We start from the raw sequence: 15,181 nt of genomic DNA on the forward strand, positions 1-15,181 counted from the left end.
ACCAAACTCATTTTTTGTGAGATAAATATAATCCAAATACCTAAAGCAGGAAAGAATAAAGCAAAGAAGGAGAATTATATGCTACTATACTGAATATTCAAAAATGTTAGCAAAAAGACTACAGCATTATTTTTAAAAATACTAAGTAAGTTGGATTTATGCAAGTGTGGTTCAATATTTGGGAAATAATTACCAAAATCATATTAAAAACAAAAATGTACTAATCTATACATTATATCAATAGGCAGAAAAAATATCTGATAAAATAAAACAGTTATGTTAAAAAACACTAAAAGGCACAGAGAGGGGCTGTTTTAAATGATAAAAAGTATATCTAAAACCAAAAACTAACATTTTTCACAATAGGAAGTCAATAGAAGTCTTCTCAGTAGGTACAAGAGTAGAAATCATGGATACATTTTTCCCCTACTCTTACTTAACATCATTATAGAAATGCTAGCAATAGGAATAAAACATAAGAAAGAAATTAAAGACATGAGCTATAAGAAAAAGCAGACAAAATTATTCCTATTTGCTGATGACAATATGGTTGACTTAGAAATGTCCAGAGAATCACTAAGGGAAAAAAAGAGACAACTTATATCTGCAGTAAAGTAGCACAATACAAAATAAATCATCAAAAGCTATAAAGTAATAACAAAATCGGGTCAAAGCAATAAAAATAAAGGCCTTTTCAAATTACAAAATTTCAGGCCAGAGAATAGAGTATTGCTATATAATGTCCCACTTCTTTCCCCCTTAGCCTTTCCAATTCTTTCCCAGGGCCAAGGAAGATAGAGGTGGGTGACACCTACCATCATGTGCTAAAACCCCGTGAACCTGGGTTTTAAACAATGACCAGATACAGTCAGGATTGTTTGGACTCTTACTGATTTCCCCCATATCAATAGGCTGTAATTAAGGGGTACTGTTGTGTTTAGGATCTCACAATGGGCTGAGGAATAGGAGACTGTCATGGTGGAGATTGGAACTTAAGCTATCAACTGAGAAACGAGGATCAGAACCTAGGGATTGGGAGCATCACTATGTTTTCCCTTCCCTATTGGGTGACTTAACACTCTGAAGACAATTCAGCCAGAGTAGATTACCATGCCTGTCAGACCATCAAGAAGAGCCACAGTAGGTGAAGACGTTATGGCTTGAAACTTCCTTTGGTGAGACACTGAATGAAGGGCTATTGGATCTGCATGGTAGACAATTTGAAACACAAAAATGTGGACTGGAGTGGAGTATGAAACAAAGACTTCCACCTTCTTATGTCATAATATTCCCTACCACTACCCCTTCACCCTGCTGCTGACTCATCCCTACCACAGAGGGACGTTAACAGGGCAATATTGGTTAGGGCAATGGTATATCCACGATGCCAACAACAAAAAATTACAAATGAAGCATTAAGCATCCATTTAAAAGTTCGTGTGTCCACAAACTTAGCTGAATTCTGTTTTAACAAAACATCATGACTATGTGAAAAGGGGTTTTGCTTGTTCTTTTTTTGTTTTGAGCCACCTAGCCAACAATCTATGGTATGACTATTTGCTGTGGGTGGACAAGATGAGTTTTGTTTGAACAAAAAATACTTTATAAAAGGTGCTGTCAGAAACCCACTAAACAGTCAATCTATTCAATAAAATGTCCTTTGAGCAAGAGTTTGTGTATCAGAATTGCTGAAAGTATTTATAAAAGTTGACATTAAAAAAAAATAACAACAAAATGCCTAAAACATCTGAAAGTGAATCTACCAATGTGCAATTAAGACATATATAAAGAAAATCACAAAAGTCTCTTTGAAGAAATAATGACTGATAATTGGAGGGATATTCACTACTTATGGTTGGACCATGCAAATATAAAGTGATGATGATATCTAAGTTAATTTATGGATGCTATGCAATATTAATCAAATTACCAAGGGGATATTTTATGAAGTTAGACAAAATAATAACAGTTATTTTGGAGGAACTCAAGGAAAGTCTAGAAACTAAAGGAAAAGAATAAAAAAGTAAAAATTAAGGGATAATAGTACTTGCAGACCTTAAGTTATACTCTAAAGCATTAATTATCAAAACTATTTATTTTTGGTTAAACAATAGATAAAGCAGGAATCAGAAAGAACTGAACTCAGTTACTCAGGGCTCTCAGTAACTTGAGAACATAAATTACTTTTAGGAAGAATTCCTCATTTGACAAGAACTCCTGGGAAAAAATAAAAGCAATTTGCAGAAATTAGGTTTAGACCAACATTTTACACCACATAAGCACATGCCTTACACAACCTAAACTAAAATGGATATAAAACTTGGATATTAAAGGGCATACTATTAAAAAGTCAGAAGTGAACCAGATTAGGTACATTTCATAGATATGCTAGGAAAAGAGTTCTTAACTGAACAAGGATAGAGGTGACGGCAAACAATAAAAGATCATTTTGGATCCATGAAATTGAAAAGTTTTTACATAAAAAGAATTGACAAACAGGATAAAAAAGGAATATATCTACTAGAGAAATATTTTTGCATCAAATATCTCTGATAAAGTTTTGATATCCAAGACACTATACATACATAAAGCCAAGAGCCAATTTGCCAAATGAAAAATTATCAAAGAGCATTATAAAGTTAACAATAGAATTGCTAGCTATTTAAAATCACATGAAAGATCACACTGCATTATTAAAAATAAGAGAAATACACTTCAGTCAGCAAATGGGAAAATATGAGAAAAAATGGGAATAGTCAATTTTGGAGGGGCTAAGAAAAGACAGGCATATGAACACAATGTTGGTGGGCCTCTGTTTTACTCAAATAATTATGGAAACTAATTTGTAATTAAGTTTTTAAAAGCAACTAAAATGTTGATACCTTAAACCCAGAGCTCCTACTGGCAGGCATATATTCTTAGAAAACTTAAATGAGCCAATATGGGTTGAAATAAGCAGCCCTAGAAAATTAATATGCAAGTGATTACAAACATGTAAATAAAAACAAACAAATTTTATTGAACCATGCAGCTGGGCATCATACATGTCTATAATCCCTGCTGATAAGGAGGCTGAGGCTGATAGAACTCAGGGGTTCCAAGCTTCAGGGGGCTAAGTTGATAGGGTAAGTCCACCTGAGTATAATCAACCTCCTGGAAATGGGGACCAGAAATTTGCCTTAAAGACAGGTAAACCAGCCCATGTGAGAACAGAATAGGTCGAAAATCCCTACCATAACAGTAGGATCTAGGCTATAAGTAGCCCTTGCACTCCAAACCTGAGCAAGACTATAGGAAAAGAAAGGAGAAGTGGGAAGTCAAAGGGAAAGGGAACAAGAACAAAAAGCATAAGGGAGAAAAGAGGGAAGGGGGAGGGAGAGAAGAGAAGGAAAGTTGAATACTCATAGTGACCAAGTTATCTGTAAAGAGATGAGAAAATGTACTTTGCTCTCTTCTTTGCACTGGTACAGAACACTATAATATTGTCAGACTCAGTTTATGTGTTGATGAGTTTTGTTAAACTGGTTTATTTCTTTCTTTTTAATTCTCTATAAAGGGGAGTATTTTCTGGGTTTGGGAGGAATGACATATATTCTGAAATGGTGATAGAAAAACAAGAGATCTAATTAAAATTGTAATTTTTCAAAAATGTGGATGACATTAATTTTTTTCATTTCAGTGTCAAGTGGTTATAGAATAAAAACATGAAAGCTATGAAATTATCATGGATTTTTTCTATATTGGGGATATGTAAAGTGTTATGTAAACTTTAAATATTTGATAAATTTTAACTTAATTTAATGAAAATTATTATTATTATTATTATTATTAGAACATAGGGCAAAAATCTTCATACTTCCTCTGGGATAGAACTAGATCTCATATCCTTCAAATAGCATCACTTGAAATGAGGGCATTATTTGGTCAACTTGATCACCATGAAAGCAGTCTAACAGAAACTAAGCATAGACCAACATCTCATATTACATACCAAGATAAGTTCAAATTGAGTACTTTAGACACAAAGGGTGATATAAGCAAATTAGGGGAACATAGAAGAAATTTTTTGTCAGCTCTATAGACAGCAGAAAAGTTCATGACGAAATGAGATAGAGAGGCTCATGGGAGGCAAAATGGAGAATACTAATTACAGAAAATTAAAAATAAACAAATGTAGCCAAAATTAGAAGAAAAGCAGGAAACTGGAAGGAAATTTTGTAGCAAGTTTCTCTGATAAAGGTTTCATTTATCAAATATAAAGAGAACTGATCCAGATTTATAAGAATAAAATCGATTCACCAAATGACATTGTCAAGGGATATGAACAGACAGCCTTCAGAGGAAGAAATCAAAGCTATCAATATAGTAGTATGAAAAAATGCTCTAAATAATTATTAGAAAAATGCAAATTAAAAAAACTCTGAGATCCATTAGATTGGCTAAGATGACAGAAAAGGAAAATGACAATTGCTGGAGAAAATGTGGGGAAAATAGGTATACTAACTCACTACTGGCAGAGCTGTGAACCAGTACAACTATTCTTGAGAGCACTTTGTAACTATGCTCAAAATAATATAAAACTATGCATACCCTCTGACCCAGCAATACCACTACTGAGTCTATATCCCAAAAAGATCAAAGAAAAGGAAAACAACTCATATGAATAAAAAATTTATAGTGGCTATTTTTGTGGTGGCAAAGATTGGAAAATGAGGGTATGTTCATCAACTGGGGAATGGCTGAAGAAGTTATGGTATATTAATGAGATGGAATACTTGTGCAAAAAAAAAAAAAAACAAAGAGGGTGTTGATGTCATAAAAAATTGAAAAATCTGAGAATTTGATGAAAAGGGGAATTAGCAGAAAAAGTATAATAATTTAAAGAGGAGGAAAAATTGTTAAAAAAAAAAAAAAACGAAGAGGGGGATGACTTCATAAAAACCTGAGAAGTCTCATCAATTGATGAAAACTGAAATTAGCAGAATCAGGAGAACAATTTACATAGAAACAGCAACATTTTAAAGAAAGATAAACAACGGTGAAAGACTTAGTAACTGATCAATACAATGATCCATCACAATTCCAAAGGATTCATAATGAAAAATGCTATCCACCTCTACATAGAGAGCTGATGAGTGCAGATAGAAGCTTATTTTTTCTCTTTCTTTCTTTTTCTAATTTTTCTTTTTCCCCAGAATATGGCTAACATAGAAATGTGTTTTACATGGCTTCGAGGGAATACTGGGTATTGTTTCTTGCCTTCTCAATGGGTGAGGTACTAAAAATAAAACTGAATTAAAAAAAAAAAAAAACTTGATCTCCCTATACTTATCTGCCTCCTGTTTCCAGTCAGTCTACCTCCAGTTTGACCATCCCTCCACTCAGTCCTGGATCTCCTACTGCCAGCCTCAACTTTATGGACGTGCATGGTACAGCGGGAAGGATACTGGATTGGGAACTGGAGGATTGTGGTTCCAATGCTGATTCTTAATACTCAGTACTTCTGTCATCTTGGAAAAGTCATTTAAACTCTTTGAGCCTCAGTTTCCTCACCTTTAAAATAAGGTGGGACTAAATGACCTCTAAGTTCCCTTCCAGGTATAAATTTATTATCACATGAGTCAGCTTACCTTTTGCCATGTCTACTTCAGACCTTTCTCCAACCAAAGTTTAAACTGTTGTTATCAATTCCTGCTCCATTTACTATATTGGCATCCTGTCTCACAGCTATTTTTGTCACTATCAGCTGACTCTCTTCTTATCCATATGGTGCTAAGTGGCCCTGTAACACCACTTGCGGACTGAATTCTGCCTAACTGGATAGTGAAAAAGACTGAAGACAGGATAGCTTAAGATAGTTGAACATATGACCATAAGAAACAAGATTCCAAAAAAATTTTTTTTAAAGATTACATGGATCTGTGTTCAGGGACTATCACTAACCAAATCACTTTGAGTCAGTCAACTAAAATAATCAAGCATTTATTAAGGATCTGCTCTGTCACAGGCATTGTGCTAAGTACTAGGGACATGAGATAAGGCAAAAGACAATCCCTTCTCTCAAAGGGCTCATATCTAATTGGGGAAAAATGTACAATTAAGCTATATAATACAGAATAAACTGGAAATAATCATCAGATTATTTTAAAGAAAGATAAACAACTAGTATTAAAGGAGAATGGAAAAGGCATCTTGTAAAAGATGGGCCATTAGTTGGAACTTGAAGGAAGCCAGGAGACAAGAGGTGAGAAAAGAAATAACCATTCCTTGGCTTTTCTTCTAACCCTTACTGGATGATGCTGCCTCACACTGCAGGCCCTATGGATCTATCTCATCAAACAATTATGTATACAGTATACAGTCTAAGTTAGAGATAATTAACAGTGGGAAGGCATTAGCATGAAGGGATTTTAAGGATATTGCAAAGTATGCAGCACATAAGAGACCTATCTAAGCTTCAGGGATATCTGACCATGTGCTTTCAATGATGTCTTTCCATTAGACTTCACCACCTCTCCAGAATGTGGGACATTGAAATTGATGGAAGAAATGAATTGTGTCCTCCTGTGGTTTGGAAGCTGAAGTAATGTACTGTGTTTCAGAAAACATGGAGTTCCCATGAACAATGAAAGGCTATATCACAAGAGATAGCTACTGAATCCAACTGTATAGCAAAAGATGTTTGTTTTCCAGTAGAGAGTCTGAGTGTCTTAAAAGCTGGAAGACAGTATTAAAAATATACTCTTCTTAGGTTGGATTCTTTTAATGGGCCAAAAAATCCCAGGTATGTGGGTGTAATGGGAATGCAAATTTTAAAGATCTTCCCTGCCCCTAGGTTAAAGTGCACCTGGAGCCTGGGGTGGGAGGCTTGTTTTTCAGTAGATACTTTTTGATTGGCTAGTGGGTCAATAAGGTTGTTACATTCTCTGAGCAAAGAGAAGGCTATATAAGCCCTGATGTGTAGCTTTGTTTTGGGACTCACTTTGAGAAGTGTTCTGTGATTTGATCTGAATTCTGGGAAGCCGTTGTTGAGAGACCCCCGGCTTTGAAAAACCCAGATGTGGAAACCCAGATGTTGACTGGGTATGGATGTAATGGTTGAACAGTTTGGAAAGCTGTCTACTTGATCTGTTTCTGTCTTGATGATTCTGCCTGTATGCTTTGAAGTTCGGGGTGCTGACCTTTTTCCCCTGAACAAGGTAAACGATATATGTCTGACTGATTAAAGTAAGCTTGTTACTCCATTTTGAGTTGCTTTCCTTTATCAAAGCAGATCCAAGAACCTGTACTGGTGGCAAACCCTGAGGACTCTTGGGGTGCTTGCCGCTACAGTGGGGCAACCAAACGTCTCTAGTTTTGTGTTGCTTTGCACATGAAATGGATGAATAGTTGCGTTCCAAAGACTTATCATTTGGGGTGGCTAGGTGATACAATGAATAGAGCACTGACCCTGGAGTCAGGAGGACTTGAGCTCAAATCTGACTCAGACACATAACACTTACTAGCTGTGTGACCTTGGGCAAGTCACTTAACCCCAATTGCCCTGCTTTCCTCCTTCAAAAAGCAAAAAAAAAAAAAAAAGACATCATTTACTGTGTATTTTGGGCTATGGATACTTGGTAGATTTTTTTAAAGAGTCTTTAAAAGGAAGTCACTTCAATTTGTGTGTTGGCAACAGGGAAGACTGAATTTGTCATTTGAGAACCTGTGTTCAAATCCTAGCTCTGCTACTTACTACCTCTGTAAGTTCTTTGTTGGGGGGGGGGGAGTTTGAGTTTTTATTTTTTTATGGCAATCAGGGTTCAGTGACTTGCCCAGGGTGACACAGCTAGTAAGTATCTGCGGCCAGATTTGACTCCAGGGCTTGTGTTTTATCCATTGTGCTATCTAGTTGCCCCACTGTAAGTTTTAAAGATGTAGTGGAGCCATCTAGAATTAGAGAGCCAATTGTTAAATTTTTTTTTTAAGCAATTGGGGTTAAGTAACTTGCTCAAGGTTACACGGCCAGTTATTTCTGGGTGTGGTGCTGAGTGTCTGAGCCCAGGATTCGATCTCCAGGTCGTCCCAACACTGGAACCGGTGCTCTTACTCGCTGAGCCACCTGGCCGCCCCAACCAATTGTTAAATTTATAGCATGAGTGTTTACACCTGATAAATTGGCAAATGCTACAAATCATGGTTTGATTTGTTTTGTTAATTCTCTATTTTAATGAAGTGATGCATAAAACAATGCCAATAAATAATGCTAATAATTCAGATTAGCATGCCATGGGTTCACCACCACCACCGACCCTCACTCCACCAAAAGCCTGTTGTTAAACATCACTTTCTGTAAACTTGGGGAAGTGTCTTCACCCCTCAGATAATTCTCAGTTTTCTCTGCTGAAAAATGAGGAAGTTGGGCTAGATGATCTTTCTGGTCTCTTCTATCTCTAACCCCTTTGGTTTTCTCTCTTTTCCACCCTCTTAAGTACTGATATCACAGGGGTGGACATTGGGCCTTGGGTAGGAGGAATGAAAAAACTGTAGAAGAGTTGGGGCAGGGGTGTCTGTTTCTTGGCAGCTTCAAGCTGGGTTCTAGGATAAAGGTCTAAGACATCTACATATTTACTTATTGATTATTTGGGACAGTTCATCAAAATAGGAAAGAAAATAGGGATCCAGAGAAGACACTTTGTCTGGGAGACAAAATTCTGCTTTTGGCTTGCATTTATAGTTTTTCTTCAGGCAATCTGTGGGTTTCAAAGCTGCCACCCAATTCCATAATTTTGGCAAGTGGCTAGCCAGAGACTCCTATAACATCTTACTCAGGCCTGCCCTTCCTGGGCCCCTTCTTTTTTTGTACTCTACTAAAATCCCTTCTCATTTTGCAGCTGATCTTACCAAACTGGAGGGAAAGCAAGTGGATTGCCTAAAATTGATACACTAAATAATATTAAGATGGGAGTGTCTTATAGTTTACCATGCTAACCTCCCAATGGGTACAAACATTTTAAAAGAGGTGCTTTGCCCAAAGTAATAGATCTCTAATGGTGGGATTTCAGCAGCAATATTTTTGGGTATTCTCGTCAATCTTCAAATTATAACCCTTCAAATTAATTCAAGAAGCATTTATGAAGTGCCTACTAGGTGCCAGATATTATTCTATGGTTAGGGCCTCAAAGATTGCAACAAAATGGTCCCTGCTCTGTAGGAACTTACATTTCATCAGAAGCTCATTCAATTCAACTTTTAATTCAGTAAGTATTTACTAAGTACCTGTGTACTGAGCACCAGAATTGGAGGCTGTGTCACTCGCCATGTTACCAGGGTCTGAGGCAGGATTTGAACACTGCTCTTCCTGGCTCCATGTTGAACACATAACTACTACCCCACTGTGAGACAAAGGGACTTGGACCTGTGATTTCATTGGCATAGAAAATACATAGGTGAGGAAACTCCTTAATACCAACGTGTCTCTGTAACATAGTCAGAGAGCTGTCTTAGCAATTTAACAACTCAGTGCTAGTACTCTAGAGCAGCCAATCCTAGATACAAGGACAGATCAAGATTAGATAAAACCTAATCCCTGCCCAGTCAGAATTTATAGTCCAGAAGGGAATTTAGCAATATCCAAAGATAAGGATAATATAAAATAACACAGAAAAAGAAAGGAACTAAAGCTTTAGACTTTGTTAAACCCAAAGTGAACCAGTGACAGTATAACTTGTAGTTGGGAACAGAAAAGTTCAAGTTAAGATTTCTTGTCATTTAGTCATTTTTCAGTCATGTCTGACTCTTTGTGACACTTTGGGTTTTCTTGGAAGAGATACTAGAGTGGTTTGCTATTTCCTTCTCCAGTTCATTTTACAAATGAGGAAACTGAGGCTAACAGGGTTAAGTGACTGGCCCAGGGTCACATAGTTACAAGGTTCTGAGGACAGACTTGAACTCAGGAAGGTATTCTATCCACTCTGCCCCAGTTAGATGTGGATGGATGTATAATATGTAGATGGATGAATAATATGATTTAGAACTGGGAAGAACCTAGAACTTTAGATGAATAATATGATTTAGAACTGGGAAGAACTTTAGTTCGACCTCTAGATACACAAAGAAACTAAGGCCTAGAAAGTTGAAGTAATTTGCAAAATGTTACACAGATAAGTACTAGAGATAGCATTTGAACTCAGGTCCTCTGACGTTCTCATATAATGCAATGGGTGAGCATTCAAAAGGTAAGGGAAGATGAAGGTCATTACAGACACAAAGAACACTTTGAACAAAGAAAAATTATTGGCAGGAAACAGTCGATTCTGCCAATAAGCAACAGAGGTCCTGGCACACAGTGCTGCTCTCTGCCCTTCTTCCTTCCCTCCCCTCCTCCTCTCTGCCCAACATCCCAAGGGCTATTTCATATGAAAATGCTTGAACTGGGACCACAGCATAACCACTGATAGAATCAGCCCCAAAGAATATAGGAACAAGCTGCTTCTCAGTATTTAGAAGAAGAACTCCATGGCCTCAGACACTTAACACAAAAACTAGCCATGTGACCTTGGGCAAGTCACTTAACCCCAATTGCCCTCCAAAAAAATAAAGGACTCCTTTAAAACTGGTTTTGGAGTCCAGCATTTCAACTGACCACCACCATCCCACATACTCTCCAACCTATCCCCTTTCCCACTTGAAGCCTTTTCTCTTTTTTCTTGGGGGGTGGGGGGGAGGGAGGTGGTGGTCTTTTCAGAGATGTTCAGACTTTGGTAGACTGTGACTTTCAGATATTTTCCAGTTTTAAACCATGAATCTCTTCCCTCCCCCTCACCTTCTATAGATGACCACACCAATACAAGTGGTATTGGGGTCTACCATGGGATATTCAGGGAAGATCATCAGGGGACTTGCTGATTCCATTTCAGGGCTGCTCATCCAACTTTTGGTGTCCACCTATCAACTAACTTTCACCTGCAGCTCCAAGAAGCTATAACATTCATGGCAGCCACACCCCGGTAAACTGTCTCAGCAGATGGGCTAAGGCAGGCTGAAGGTAACTAACAGGCCTCAAACCCATCAACGAGTTAGGGGTATGGCTACCCCCAAGCACATGAAGACTTTCCCCAGTGCAATAGGCAGATGAGAATAACTGGTTCCAAAGGCCATAAAGGCAACTGAAGCAGGCACTGTGGAGTGCTTAAGAGCTTGGTTAGATATGGAAGACATCATCTGCTGCATCCCAGGCCACTGACAGTCATCTGGACTTTTGTCTTGCCACTGGACTCCAATGACTAAGGAAGACAGTGAGGCTGATGATTTTTCATAGCCCTGCCTCACTTAAACCCAGTTCACAAGTCAAGACATCACTGTCCCGATGTTTTTAAATCTCTTCAAAAACAAGGGTAAAACAACAGCAGTAACCAGTGGTATTGGACAGAGTGCTGAACTAAAAGTTAGGAACACACGAGTTCAGATCCTGCCTTAGATACTCACTTGCTGTGTAGAGCTAGGTAAATCATTCAACTTTTCTGAACCTCAATTTCCTTATCTATAAAATGAAGATAACTATATCTATAGTACCTAGGATTCTAACATCACAAAACTAGAGCTGAAAGAGACCTGAAAAGCCATCTAATTCACCCCCTTCATTCTACTGATGAGGAAACTGAAGTCTGTGGAAGTTAAGTGACTTGCCCAGATTACACAAGTAGTTAGGGTCAAAGGTGGGATTTGAACCCCATGCCCTCTAACTCCAGAGACGATAGTCACAAGGTTATTTCTAAGGTTCACATGTTAAGCTCTGAAGACTTTTAAGTGCTAAATAAGTGTCGGTTATTATTATTATTATTAAATCAACACAATATCTTCAACAAACAGGAATATCTAATGAACATTAATGCAAATTTTAATATAAAGGAAGAGAACAAAAGGTAAAAGGAAAAACATTTATATAGTTACTGTGTGCTCATCACTGCTCTAAGCAGTTTTTACAAACATCTCATTTTTTTTTTTACAAATATTATCTCATTTTATTGCTCTAAGTACATATAAGTACAAAGTGTTATAATGATGATGATGAGACAGAAAGAGACAGTGTGGTATAGTAGAGAGCTGGCTTTGAATCTATGAAGGCTTATGTTTAGTCCTGTCCCAATACAAAATAGCTGAATGACCCATCAAATGTTACTTAATCTCTAGTGTTCTAGGAAATACTATCCGTATGTTGCAAAGATGCTTTGTTATAAGGAATTTCCTCACCTTGGCATTCCCCATACAAGTGAAATCACAGGTCAAGTCTTCATTCTCCAGAACAGAAGTAATTGATAGTATGCTCAACCTGGGAGTCAGGAAGATGAGGGTTCAAATCCTACCTTAGACAATTAACTGGCTCTGTCACAAATAGCAAATTACTTAGCTTCTCAGTCTCAGTTTCCTCCTCTGTAAACCCAGGTTAATAATATCTGTAATACCTACCCTACAGATTGCTCTGAGGCTCAAATGAGAAAATATATGTAAAGAACTTGGCAAAGTTTAAAGGTCTATATGAATGTTACTTCTTAAATGAAACCATGGAGATTATTTTCCTCTTCTCCATCTCAAATTCTCTTTATTTTCACTCCACCCTCCTGTTAGGCTTTTTTTTTTCCCAAGGCACACTTTCCAGAAAACTCCCCCTAAACAAACTTGAGTGAACCCAACAGTCTGGTGCAAAGAAAGGATTCCATTGTCTATATATTGTTTTGCTCGTCTGTGCCACATTTCATGTTTTTAAAGTCTATAAGACTTTGGCTGAGGGCTGAGGGGGAACAAGGTCCAGGGGCTGAATGGTGATGAAGTATAATTTTTGGAGAAGGGTACTTTGTCTGCTAGAATAAGTCAACACTGTCAGCTTGTGCATACTAAGGAAGCTGCTTTCCTGAGGCCTATTGGAGAGAAATTTGAGATGAGCCTGGTCTTGCTGAGAGGTATCTCTCTTCCTCTCCCTTTTAAGGCATTGCCTGCTCTCAGTGCTCTATGGTAAAGAAAGCCTTGAAAGGCAAACGAAGGGAAACTGCTCAAGGCAGAGGATAATAAAAGGTTAAAGTATGGGTTTAAATTAGGGGGTGGAGATATACTAGACTAGAGCATCTGGGTTCAGATGAGAGAACTATTTTATTTATGCCCTTGTCTCTGATATTTCTTTTATCTCCTTTCTCCAGAAAAAGTTGGATGCAATCATCGAAAGAAAGGAGGAAAAAAAAGCCCAACAGTGCACAGTACAGTAATGACAGATGTTGACTAGGACTCCCTCCGCTACTGAAAGCAGCTTTGTGTGTATTCGGTTTCTAACACAAGTATTAGTTTCCCACATGAGACTCTGGCCTTTTGACAAACAGCCATGGAAAGGCAGTGCTCATAACTAACTCTAAGAAACAGCTCTGGCTGGCCCTGAGCGCGGGGAGGCGAGGCGAGGGAAACGAAAGAGGAGGAGCCGGCTGGCCCAGCCCTAACCCGAGCTGGGCACTGCCCCCGCAGCCGGGCAGCCAGCCATCGGGGAGCCTTCGAAAGCCCCGCTTTTCCCGGGGCGTTGCTGCAATGCGATGCGAACGAGCGAGGCGGGCAGCGCCCGAGAAGGCTGGTCTTTCATTCGGGGAGTGGGAGGCAGCCGGACTTTTCTTCCAGCTCCAGCAAGTCGGAGCTAACATTTTCTGCCCACGTGCACCCAAAGCTTCATCCATCTCAGCCCTTTCGAGGGGCCTGCCTGTGGTTTCCCTGAGCCCCCACCCCCTCTCCGCCTTTTTTTTTTTAATGCGTCTACTGGATTTAACTGCGCCGAATCCCCTTTATTGTCACTTAGCCAATAAGAGTTTGAATTTACTGTTTGTCCTCAGGCACCTACCTACCTGAAGGTCTTCCCCAGCCATCTGTTTTTCCTAAATGAGCTCAGCTCTTCTCCCCTCTTCTTCTCTGAACTTTCTTCATGGAAACAAACACTCGTTTTCTCGTTTGAGGTCTGATTAGAGAAGTGGTCTGACATCCACTGAATGTCTTTTAACAAGGTACAGGCTGTTTCTTGACGGCTGCTTTTTTCAAAGCCACCTTCTTCCAGCTGTTCTTGATTTAGCCACGCCCCACGCCCCTCACCCTGCGGATCCTTCTCACTAAATGTGGTTTACTTTTCAGGCATTATGTTACACTGTTGACTTGATATTTGGGGATACGATATGCACTCTCAACAATCAGCGTTGGAATTCTTCGCAGAGATCTTCATTTTCAATTTATCATTCTCAACTTCATCACCTACTCTGTCCACTTAAGTCTTTGTTTGCTATTAACACCGTCTCGATTTACCCTCCCTGGTATAGATGCAGCACCTGGCCCTGTAGGAGCTTTGTAAACCAAAGATTCCTGGCCCTGAAGATCAGTGACAGAAAATTAGAAGTTTGGAATGAGGGAGAGGGGGCGGGAAAGGGCGGAGTATTTGGCGTGCTTCTCCATAGGCTGGTGCCTTGCCTCAGTCAGAGAAATATTATTATCCATCCCTAGCATGAGATGGGACTATTAAAGAAAACAGTTTTTACTCCGTTGAACTACAGTTTACTCCGTTGAAAATCCATATTGAAAAAAATCACCCAAAAAATTGTACAAAAAAAATTACAGCCTTATTGAAGAAGTTACAAAAAGCAAGCCTGTATAAAGGATCTAAATCAGCAGGCTCTGGAAATTATATGGAAGACAGTTTTTGAGCTCAAGCCATTGCTAAGAGTTGTTACTATATATAAAGGTCAGTTACATTAGTCAAATAGTAGAAAGAAAATGTTTGACACTTCTCAAGAAAATGAAAGAAAAAACTACTTCTTAACAATTGAAGGGAAATATAAAGCCCTAGGTACTTTTACATTCTCAATGTAGATATTTGCTCCTTAGTTGTAACCTCACTTTTTTGGTAAGTACCTTGAGTTAGCAGGTATAGTGTTTTAAGAATTAAGAATCCTAGATTTGGAGTCATAAGAACCAGGTTTTGTCAGTCACAACCTCTCTAAACCTCAGTTTTCCTCAGTAGTAAAATGGAAATAATAGTTAATGACCTATCTAGGCCCACAAGATTTGTGAAGAAACACTTAACATACCATATAAATATGAGTTGTTTTCTTTTTCTCCTTAATAATGCATAAAAGAAATAATGGAGGAGAACTGGCAGCTGAGGACTAAAGAGATGTCATGTATT

General features: G+C 38.3%; 1 long non-coding RNA gene across 1 annotated transcript in view; it reads right to left on the reverse strand.

The window, feature by feature from the left end:
• The window catches only part of LOC138166514 (uncharacterized), a 120,911-nt gene extending 106,456 nt beyond the window's left edge, over positions 1–14,455 (reverse strand). The window contains exon 1 of the long non-coding RNA XR_011169608.1: positions 13,857–14,455. This is a non-coding gene — a long non-coding RNA (uncharacterized lncRNA). The remainder of the gene's footprint in view (positions 1–13,856) is intronic.
• Positions 14,456–15,181: the final 726 nt, after the last annotated feature.

The sequence above is a fragment of the Petaurus breviceps genome, unplaced genomic scaffold (assembly GCF_028583685.1).
Source record: "Petaurus breviceps papuanus isolate PSGF00001 unplaced genomic scaffold, PetGlider_PUasm1.0 224, whole genome shotgun sequence".
NCBI classification, from domain to species: domain Eukaryota; kingdom Metazoa; phylum Chordata; class Mammalia; order Diprotodontia; family Petauridae; genus Petaurus; species Petaurus breviceps.